The sequence below is a fragment of the Arachis hypogaea genome, chromosome 3 (assembly GCF_003086295.3).
Source record: "Arachis hypogaea cultivar Tifrunner chromosome 3, arahy.Tifrunner.gnm2.J5K5, whole genome shotgun sequence".
NCBI classification, from domain to species: domain Eukaryota; kingdom Viridiplantae; phylum Streptophyta; class Magnoliopsida; order Fabales; family Fabaceae; genus Arachis; species Arachis hypogaea.
The window spans coordinates 30,428,612-30,439,117 of NC_092038.1; the positions used below are offsets into that span (position 1 = coordinate 30,428,612).

General features: G+C 36.3%; 1 non-coding gene across 1 annotated transcript; it reads right to left on the minus strand.

Moving 5' to 3' along the window:
• Window positions 1-9,156: 9,156 nt before the first annotated feature.
• On the minus strand, window positions 9,157-9,264 carry LOC112793632 (small nucleolar RNA R71). The gene has a single exon (XR_003198333.1). It is a non-coding gene; the product is annotated as a small nucleolar RNA R71 (small nucleolar RNA).
• Between the last annotated feature and the right edge of the window lie 1,242 nt (window positions 9,265-10,506).

Below are 10,506 nucleotides of genomic sequence, written 5' to 3' on the forward strand. Positions count from 1 at the left end.
ACAAAACCTCATTTTCGAAAAATCCAAAAGTTTTCAAAAATTCTGGTGAAAATGCTTTTGCAAGGAGGAATAATTATAACAAAAATCAATTTGTCAAAAGAAATGCACCTCTTCCAAAAACCAAAAAACTTCAATCATTTAATCATTTTTAGTATGGCAGCTCCTCTAATTTTCAGCAACATGCATAAAAAATCACTGTTTTAATTGCAAAATATTTGGTCACTCATATGCACAATGTTTCCTTGAAAAGAGAGTTGTGGGAAACCAAATTTATAATGTTGTTTGTGATTTCAATGCACTTGGGCAACCAAGATGGATTAACTTCAAAGGATCCAAATTAATTTGGATACCTAAGGCTACTTAAAACTCTTCATGCAGATTTGCCTAGCATCTAAGAACAAAAAGGACATGTGGTACATGGATAGTGGATGCTCAAGGCACATGACTGGAAAGTCAACTTATTTCATCAAACTAAACAAGTATGATAGAGGTTTTGTGACCTTTGGAGATGATGGTAAAGGTAAAATTATTGCTGTTGGCGAAGTAGGTAATGAACAATCTACTTTCATTGATGATGTATTTTTGGTATGTGGTTTAAAGCACAATCTTTTGAGTATAAGTCAGCTGTGTGATTTAGGATATTTAGTGACTTTCAAAAGACTTGAATGCTGTGTTGTTAATGAGAAAACAAATGAAGTGCTTTTTGTTGCAAAGTATTTTAATAATATGTATGGACTTACTCTTGATGAATTAAAGGATCAAAATGTAGCTTATTTTCATTCTAAAGAATCTAAAAAGTGGTTATGGCACAAGAGATTGGGCCATGCAAGTATGTTTCAAATAAACAAACTTGTAAAGAAAGAATTAGTAAGAGGTCTTCCTTTGATAAAGTTTGACAAAGACATCACATGTGATACTTGCCAAATGGAAAAACAAACAAAAAGTTTTTTTAAACCAAAGGAAGACATCTCTACTAAAAGACCACTTGAGTTGCTACACATTGATTTATTTGGTCCAACAAGAACTCAAAGCCTAGGTGGTAAACATTATGATTTAGTAATTGTGGATGACTTTACTAGGTTTGGTTAGGTTTTATTTCTTGCACATAAAAATGAAGCCTTTTCGGCCTTTGAACCTTTTTGCAAGAAAATTCAAAATGAAAAGAATTTAAAAATCTCTTCTATAAGAAGTAATCATGGAACTGAATTTGAAAATAATTTATTTGAATCCTTTTGTGAGAAATTTGGAATATCTCACAACTTCTCTTGTCCAAGGACACCACAACAAAATGGTGTTGTGGAAAGAAGAAATAGAAGCATACAAGAAATGACAAGAGCTATACTTTGTGAGAGCAATGTTCCGAAATTTCTTTGGGCTGAAGCGGTTAACACAGCTTACCACATTTTGAATAGAACAATCATAAGAAAATTTTTGAAGAAAACTCCTTATGAACTTTGGAAAGGTTACCCACCAAACTTAGATTACTTGCACATCTTTGGATGCAAATGTTTTGTTTTAAATAACAAGGATAATTTGGGTAAATTTGATCCAAAGGTGTATGAGTGTTTGTTTGTAGGATATTCTACTTCTAGTAAAGCATATAGAGTTTATCATCAAGATGCTAGGATTATTGAGGAGTCCATACATGTTAAATTTTGTGATACTAACTTGGTGAAAAGTATTTTAGAAGATTGTGATGCAGAAAATCAAGCTCAAAAGGACAATGAAACTGCACAGAATCATGAAAATGAAAATTCTGGAGAAGCTGAACTAGATACTGCAGCTACTGCAAATTCAAGAGACAATTCCATTTTGTCTCATGAATCTGAAGGAAACCCTGAAACCAATAGCACCCAGAATCCCTTGGTGACTGAATCTGCCTCCAAGTCCACCAGACCTCGTGAATGGAGATTCTTGAAGAATTATCCTGAGGAATTTGTCATTGGGGACATCTCTCATGGAGTGAAAACTCGGTCTTCAACTAGAAAGGCAAATGAAGGAACTAACATTGCACTTCTCTCTTAAATGGAGCCTCAGAATGTCAAAGAAGCCCTTAGTGACCCCTCTTGGGTTAAAGCAATGGAGGATGAGCTTCTTGAGTTTGAGAAGAACCAAGTGTAGACTTTGGTTCCAAGGCCAAGTGGAAAAAAAGTGACCGGCACCAAGTGGATATTTCGGAACAAGTTAGGAGAAGATGACAGCATTGCAAGAAACAAGGCAAGGCTCGTGGCACAAGGATATGACCAAGAAGAAGGAATAGACTTTGATGAATCCTTTGCCCCTGTTGCCCGAATGGAAGCCATAAGACTTCTCTTAGCTTATGCTACATTTTGTGGTTTTAAATTATATCAAATGGATGTGAAATGTGCATTTTTGAATGGTGTGATCGATAGAGAAGTGTATGTGGAGCAGCCACCTGGTTTTGAAAATAAAGAATATTCTAACCATGTTTTCAAACTATCAAAAGCTCTCTATGGTTTAAGACAAGCTCCTAGAGCTTGGTATGAGAGGCTTAGCTCTTTTCTTTTGAAAAATGGTTTTCAAAGAGGCACCACAGACACAACTCTATTTATCAAGAATTCTAATGATTCTTTCATTTTAGTCCAAATATATGTTGATGACATTATTTTTGGATCAGCCAATGAATCCCTTTGTTCTGAATTTGGAAAACTCATGACAAGTGAATTTGACATGAGTATGATGGGTGAACTTAATTTTTTCCTTGGGCTGCAAATTAAACAAACTGAAAATGGTATTTTTATTCATCAAGAGAAGTATGCCAAGGAACTAGTTAAGAAATTTAGTATGGAAAATGTCAAACCCATGGGAACTCCCATGCACCCTAGTTCAAAATTAGATAAGGGAGAAACTGAGAAAGATGTAGATGAGACTAGGTATAGAGGAATGATTGGTTTTCTTATGTACTTAACTTTCTCTAGACCCGATATTGTACAAAGTGTTGATTATGTTCAAGGTTCCAATCCAAACCTAAAGAGTCACATCTTTCTGCAGTTAAGAGGATCATTAGATATGTTCATGGCACATCCAATTTTGGTCTTTGGTATCCTAAGATTGATGATTTTTCTGCAGTTGGTTATTGTGATGCAGATTTTGCTGGTGATAGAGTTGATAGAAGGAGCACTTCAGGCCTATGTTGCTTCCTTGGAAAGTCCTTAAATGTTTGGTCAAGTAAGAAGCAACCAACAGTAGCTTTATCCACTGCAGAGGCTGAGTATATAGCTGCTTCTTCTTGTTATTCTCAGCTTTTATGGTTAAAAACACAGCTTGCCGATTATAAATTAAGTGCTGAAAATATTCCCCTATTGTGTGATAATATGAGTGTCATTAATATTTCTAAAAATTCAGTTTTGCACTCTAGAACTAAATATTGAGGTGAGATTTCACTCAATAAGAGAACATGTTCAAAAAGGGGATATTAACATTCAATTTGTTAAATCGGAGGAGCAATTAACAGATATTTTCACTAAACCACTGCCTGAGGACAGATTCTGCATGCTTAGGACTAGTCTAGGTATCTTAAGTTATGATTCTTTGTTTGGAAGTTGCTGATGTGCTTCTTGGAGTTTTTATCTCATAGACAGGTATGAGACAATTCTGGGCAGGAGAAGAATATTTCCTTCAATCAGCGTGTTCTGAGCTTGTTTCAAGTGAAAGTTAATCTGGGCCCAACCTCAAAAATCAGATCTAGAGTGGTCCAATGTGTTTCCTTACATCAAACCATCTCTGGGCCCAAATATGAATGTTACAATTTTTGTTTGGTTGATAATTTTTTTTGTTGGCCTGTGTGTTTAATTTTTTTGAAAGGATTTTCATTTAATGTTTTCTAGTCCAAAAAGATTTTCAGTTTGATTTATTTTTTTTAAAAGGTTTTCAAAATTTAAAAATAATTTTTTTTAAAATCAAATCAAATCTTTCTTTTATGAGGTCATGTCTTTTCAAGTTATATCAAAAGATGATGCAGTTGCATGGTTTGTAAAAAACTTCTTTTGGGTACGGTTACCAACACTCCCTCTCTTCAATCCATCTCTTTCTCCTCCTATCTCTCCTCCTCCGTGTGATCCCATGGCTCGAACAAAAAATCCTTCTAGGGTTACACCCTCAGCCAAGCAGACACCACCACCGAAGGAGCCTCCATCCAAGCATGGTTCATCGAAGCCGAGTTCATCCAAGGGGAAATGACCAGCCGCGCCTGAACCTCCATCTGAGCCCACACAACCAAAATCTAGGTCTACTCCATTACATTCTTAGAGAGGTAAACCTCATCCTCCTCTCAAATCTGTTAGAGAATCGGATATTGACCCATTTGCCCATAAATCCCACTTCATGACATCACACTCAAATTATAATCCAAATAGATTTAGGTCTACCATGAACAATGATTTACCATGTGTCCATCATTTCTTGTTGACTTACCAACTTTGAAAAAGAAAGGATTTTCTTTTGTTGAAAATTTGGAATTTTTAGATTGGAATCATCTCTTTAAAATCAAAAAGCATGTTTATCCTCTGTTGGTTCAAGAGTTTTATGCAAATCTGACATATCATGAAGGGACTGTTCATTCTTATGTAAAAGGCCGAGACATTGTCTTGAACAATGAGACAATCAGTGATGCATTAAAGTATACTAATGTTGGGCCTTGTGCTTACACTTCAGTTAAATGGGATGAAGGTGTTGGTATATCTTACAATGATGCATTTGCTCACATTTGTGAACATGTTTCTTTAATTAATGGCATTACACCCACTCACAAAGCCCTAGGATATGAACGTGCTCAGTTGCACCGAATGGTCAACCACATCATACTTCCTTAAAGTGGTTAATATCAAAGGGTTTCCTACACTGATACTCTTGTTTTATATGCCATTCTCACCAAAACATAAATTTCATTTGCATATTTTAGGGTTAGATACATGTTTGACTCTATTAGGAGTGAAAAAGATAAAGCACTTCCATATGGCATGTTTCTAACCTGCATATTTGAGTATTTTGGTGTTGACTTGAACAATGAGGATTATCAAAATAGACATTCCTATCTAAAGGGAGGTGGTGCAGTGAAACAGCAAAAAGGACCTACTCAATCTAAAAGAATGGTCTTAGATGATGAAAATGATGACTTTGTCCCGGAGGAATCTCCTCCTCCTTGCACCGAGGGTACTTCCATCTCTACTGGCAAGAAATTTGCTCTGCTGAATATTGTAAAGGATGTTGTTCAGGAGTTTGTGATGAGCGGATAATTTATACGCATTTTGGCATTGTTTTTAGGTAGTTTTTAGCATGATTTAGTTAGTTTTTAGTATATAATTATTAGTTTTTATGCAAAAATTACATTTCTGGACTTTACTATGAGTTTGTGTATTTTTCTGTGATTTCATGTATTTTCTGGCTGAAATTGAGGGACCTGAGCAAAAATCTGATTCAGAGGCTGAAAAAGGACAGTAGATGTGGTTGGATTATGACCTCCCTGCACTCTAAATGGACATTCTGGAGCTACAAAAGCCCAATTGGTGCGTTCTCAATTGCTTTGGAAAGTAGACATCTTGGGCTTTCCAGAAATGTATAATAGTCCATACTTTGCCCGAGATTTGATGGCCCAAATTGGCGTCAAAATGCCGGTCAAAGACCCTTTTCTGGCGTTAAATGCCAGAACTGGCATAAAAGCTGGCGTTAAATGCCCAAACTGGCACCAGAGCTGGTGTTTAACTCCAAAAAAAGTCTATGCACATGAAAGCTTCAATGCTCAGCCCAAGCACACACCAAGTGGGGCCCTGGAAGTGGATTTCTGCATCATTTACTTATTTCTGTAAATCCTAGGTTACTAGTTCATTATAAATAGGACCTTTTACTATTGTATTTTCATCTTTTTGATCATATTTGATCTTGGGATTAGGTCTTAGAACCCTTTTTCGATTGTTTCATGTTATTTGGGAGGCATGGCCGCAATTATGTATTTTCAATGGTGGAGTTTCTACACCTCATAGATTAAGGTGTGGAGTTCTGCTGTTCCTCATGAATTAATGCAAATTACTATTGTTCTTCTATTTAATTCACGCTTATTCTTATTCTAAGATATTCACTCGTACTTCAACCTGATGGATGTGATGACCCGTGACACTCATCATCATCCCCCTTATGAACGGATGCCTGACAACCACTTCCGTTCTATCTGCGAGAGCTTGAGTGTGTATCTCTTGGCCTCCTGGTTCCCGACGCATGGTTGCCTCTCCTTACAACAGAGCCTTCCATTCCGTGCGATCAGAGTCTTCGTGGTATAAGCTATAATCAATTGGCAGCATTCTTGAGATCCGGAAAGTTTAAACCTTGTCTGTGGTATTCCGAGTAGGATCTGCGATGGGATGACTATGACGAGCTTCAAACTCGCGAGTGCTGGGCGTAGTAACAGTGTGCAAAAGGATTAATGGATCTTATTTCGACACGATCAAGAACCAACAGATGATTAGCCCTACGTAACCCGTAACCGGACCATTTTCATTGAGAGGACGGATGTTAGCCATTGACAACAGTGATCCCCAACATACAACTTGCCATGGAAAGGCATATGTAAGATTGGATGAAGACAATAGGAAAGCAGAGGCTCAGAAGGAATAAAGCATCTTCATACGCTTATCTGAAATTCCCACCAATGATTTGCATAAGTATCTCTATCCTATTTTATGTTTTATTTCTCTTCTAATTATTAAAAATTTATAACCATTTGAATCCGCCTGACTGAAATTTACAAGATGACCATAGCTTGCTTCAAGCCGACAATCTCCATGGGATCGACCCTTACTCATGTAAGGTATTACTTGGACGACCCAGTGCACTTGCTGGTCAGCTGCGCGGAGTTATGAGAAAAGTGTGATCTCACGATTTCGTGTACCAAGTTTTTGGCGCAGTTGCCGGAGATTGTTCGAGTTTGGACAACTGACGATTCATCTTGTTGCTTAGATTAAGTATTTTTCTTTTTATTTTGTTCTTCATAATTTTTAAGAATGAATTCTAGAGTTTCAGATGATGCTTTTATCATCACAGGAGCTAGTTGATTCCCATCAATTTGGCTGTTGTATGTAATGTCCTGCTGAAGCTTGATTAACCATGTCTAATCCTTTTAGACTGAAGCTTTAGACTAATATTGCATGATTCCTGGAATTCTTATTAAAAATTTTGAGTTTCTTATTTTCTTGTTCAAAATAATTTTCGAAAAAAATACAAAAAAATTATAAAATCATAAAAACAAAAATAATTTTGTGTTTCTTGTTTGAGTCTGGTGTCAAATTTTAAGTTTGGTGTCAATTGCATATTTTTATTTTTCTAGCATTTTTCAAAAATTCATGCATTATGTTCTTCATTGATCTTCAAGTTGTTCTTGATGATTTTCTTTGTCTGATCTTTAAATTCTCTTGTTTTGTGTCTTTTGTTGTTTCTCATGTGCATTCTCAAATTGTTAGTGTCTCTAGTATGAAAGTTTTTAAGTTTGGTGTCTTGCATGTCTTTCTTTTCTTAAAAATTTTCAAAAATATGTTCTTGATGTTCATCTTGACATTCAAAGTGTTCTTGCATGCATTCCTTGTTTTGATCTTAGTTTTTCATGTTTAATTTCATTCTGCTATTTTTCTCTCTCCTCATTAAAAATTCAAAAAAACTCAAAATTATGTCTTTTCAAGTCAATAATATAGAGAATTGAATATTTAGAACATACAGCAGAGGAATCACAGAGAAAGGATGGGCGTTCAAAATGCCCAGTAAGAAAGGATTTCTGGCATTTAAACGCCAGTCAGGGTACCTGGCTGGGCGTTTAACGCCCAAGGAGGTAGCCAAGTGGGCGTTAAATGCCAGAATGAATACCATTCTGGGCGTTTAACGCCAGGATAACACCAAGGAGGTAATTTTGTTTTCAATTCAAATATTTTTCAATTTTTCAAGTTTTAAAACTAATTTTTCAAAATCTTATCTTTTTCATATCCTCTCTTATCAATCATATCTTTTTCAAAATCAAATCTTTTTCATTTTTCTTTTAATATTTTCGAAAATCCTTACTAACAATTAATGTTGTGATTAAAAAATTTCAACTTTGTTACTTTCTTGTTAAGAAAGGTTCAATATTTGAATTTTAGAATCATATCTTTTAATTTCTTGTTAGTCAAGTCATCAATTTTAAAAATCAAATCCTTTTTTTTTAATATTTTTCAATCATATCTCTTCAATCATATCTTTTTAAAATCATATCTTTTTAAAATCAATTTTTTTTCAATCATATCTCTTTTAATTTGATTTCAATTTTTTTCTAACTTCTTATCTTTTTAAAATTATTTCCAAATCTTTTTCAACTGATCACTATTTCTTATCTTTTTCAAAACCACCTAACCACTTTTTCAAAAATCTATTTAATTTTTGAAAACTCTCTCTCTCATCTCTTTCTATTTAATCACTAACACTTATTCTCCTTCAATAATTCGGACCCCCTCCCTCTCCATAAGTTTGAATTCTTCTCTCTACCTCATCCTTCTATTTTTTTTCCTCTAACACATCAAGGAATCTCTATACTGTGACATAGAGAATTTCATACTTTCTTTGTTTTCTTCTCTTTCATATGAGTAGGAACAAAGATAAAGGCATTCTTGTTGAAGCTAATCCTGAACCTGAAAGGACTCTTAAGAGGAAGTTAAGAGAAGCTAAAGCACAACTCTCCAGAGAGGACCTGATAGAAATTTTCGAAAAAGAAGAAGACATGGCAGCTGAAAATAACAACAATGCCAACAATGCAAGGAAGGTGCTTGGTGACTTTACTGCACCAACTCCCGACTTCTATGGGAGAAGCATCTCTATTCCTGCCATTGGAGCAAACAACTTTGAGCTTAAGCCTTAATTAGTTTCTCTGATGCAACAGAATTGTAAGTTTCATGGACTTCCATTGGAAGATCCTCATCTGTTCTTGGCTGAATTTTTGCAAATCTGTGACACTGTTAAGACCAATGGAGTTGATTCCGAGGTCTACAGACTTATGCTTTTCCCTTTTGCTGTAAGAGACAGAGCTAGTATATATGGTTGAATTCACAACCTAGAGATAGCCTGAACTCTTGGGAAAAGCTAGTCAATGCCTTCTTAGCTAAATTCTTTCCACCTTAAAAGATGAGTAAGCTTAGAGTGGAAGTTCAAACCTTCAAACAGAAGGAAGGTGAATCCTTCTATGAAGCTTGGGAAAGATACAAGCAATTGATCAGAAGGTGTCCTTCTGACATGCTTACAGAATGGAGCATCATAGGTATCTTCTATGATGGTCTGTCTGAGTTATCCAAGATGTCATTGGACCACTCTGCAGGCGGATCTATTCATCTGAAGAAAATGCCTACAGAAGCCCAAGAACTCATTGCAATGGTTGCAAATAACCAGTTCATGTACACTTCTGAAAGAAATCCTGTGAACAATGGGACAACTCGGAAGAAAAGAGTTCTTGAGATTGATACTCTGAATGCCATATTGGCTCAGAACAAAATATTGACTCGGCAAGTCAATATGATTTCTCAGAATCTGACTAGATTGCAAGCTGCATCTGGCAGTGCTAAAGAAGCCTCCTTTGAAGGAGAAGCTTATGACCCTGAGAATCCTGCAATGGAAGATGTGAATTACATGGGAGAACCCTATGGAAACACCTACAATTTTTCATGGAGGAATCACCCAAATTTCTCATGGAAGGATCAACAGAAGCCTCAACAAGGCTTCAATAACAATAATGGTAGGAGAAATAGGTTTAGCAATAGCAAGCTTTTTCCATCATCTTCTCAGCAACAGACAGAGAATTCTGAGCAGAGTCTCTCTAACTTACCAACCATAGTCTCTGAGCTATCCAAGACCACTCTCAGTTTTATGAATGAAGCACGGTCCTATATCATAAATCTGGAGGCACAAGTGGGTCAGCTGAGTAAAAGAGTTACTGAAACTGCTCCTAGTACTCTCCCAAGCAATACAGAAGAGAACCCAAAAAGATAGTGCAAGGCCATCAACATAATCAAAGTGTCCGAATGCACAGAGGAGGAGGCAGACACGAATCCCAGTGAGGAAGACCTCATGGGACGTCCTCTAGACAAAAAGGAGTTCCCTATTGAGGAACCAAAGGAATCTAAGGCTCATACAGAGACTATAAAGATTTTATTGAACCTACTTCTGCCATTCATGAGCTCTGATGAGTATTCTTCCTCTGAAGAGGATGAAGATGTTACTGAAGAGCAAGTTGCTAAGTACCTTGGAGCAATCATGAAGCTGAATGCCGAGACTTGAGAGGATGAACCCCCTTGCTCACCAATGAACTGAATGACTTGATTAGGCAGACATTACCTCAGAAGAAACTGGATCCCGGAAAATTCTTAATACCCTATACCATAGGCACCATGACCTTTGAGAAGGTTCTGTGTGACCTGGGGTCAGGCATAAACCTCATCCCACTCTCTGTAATGGAGAAATTAGGAATCCTTGAGGTGCAAGCTGCAA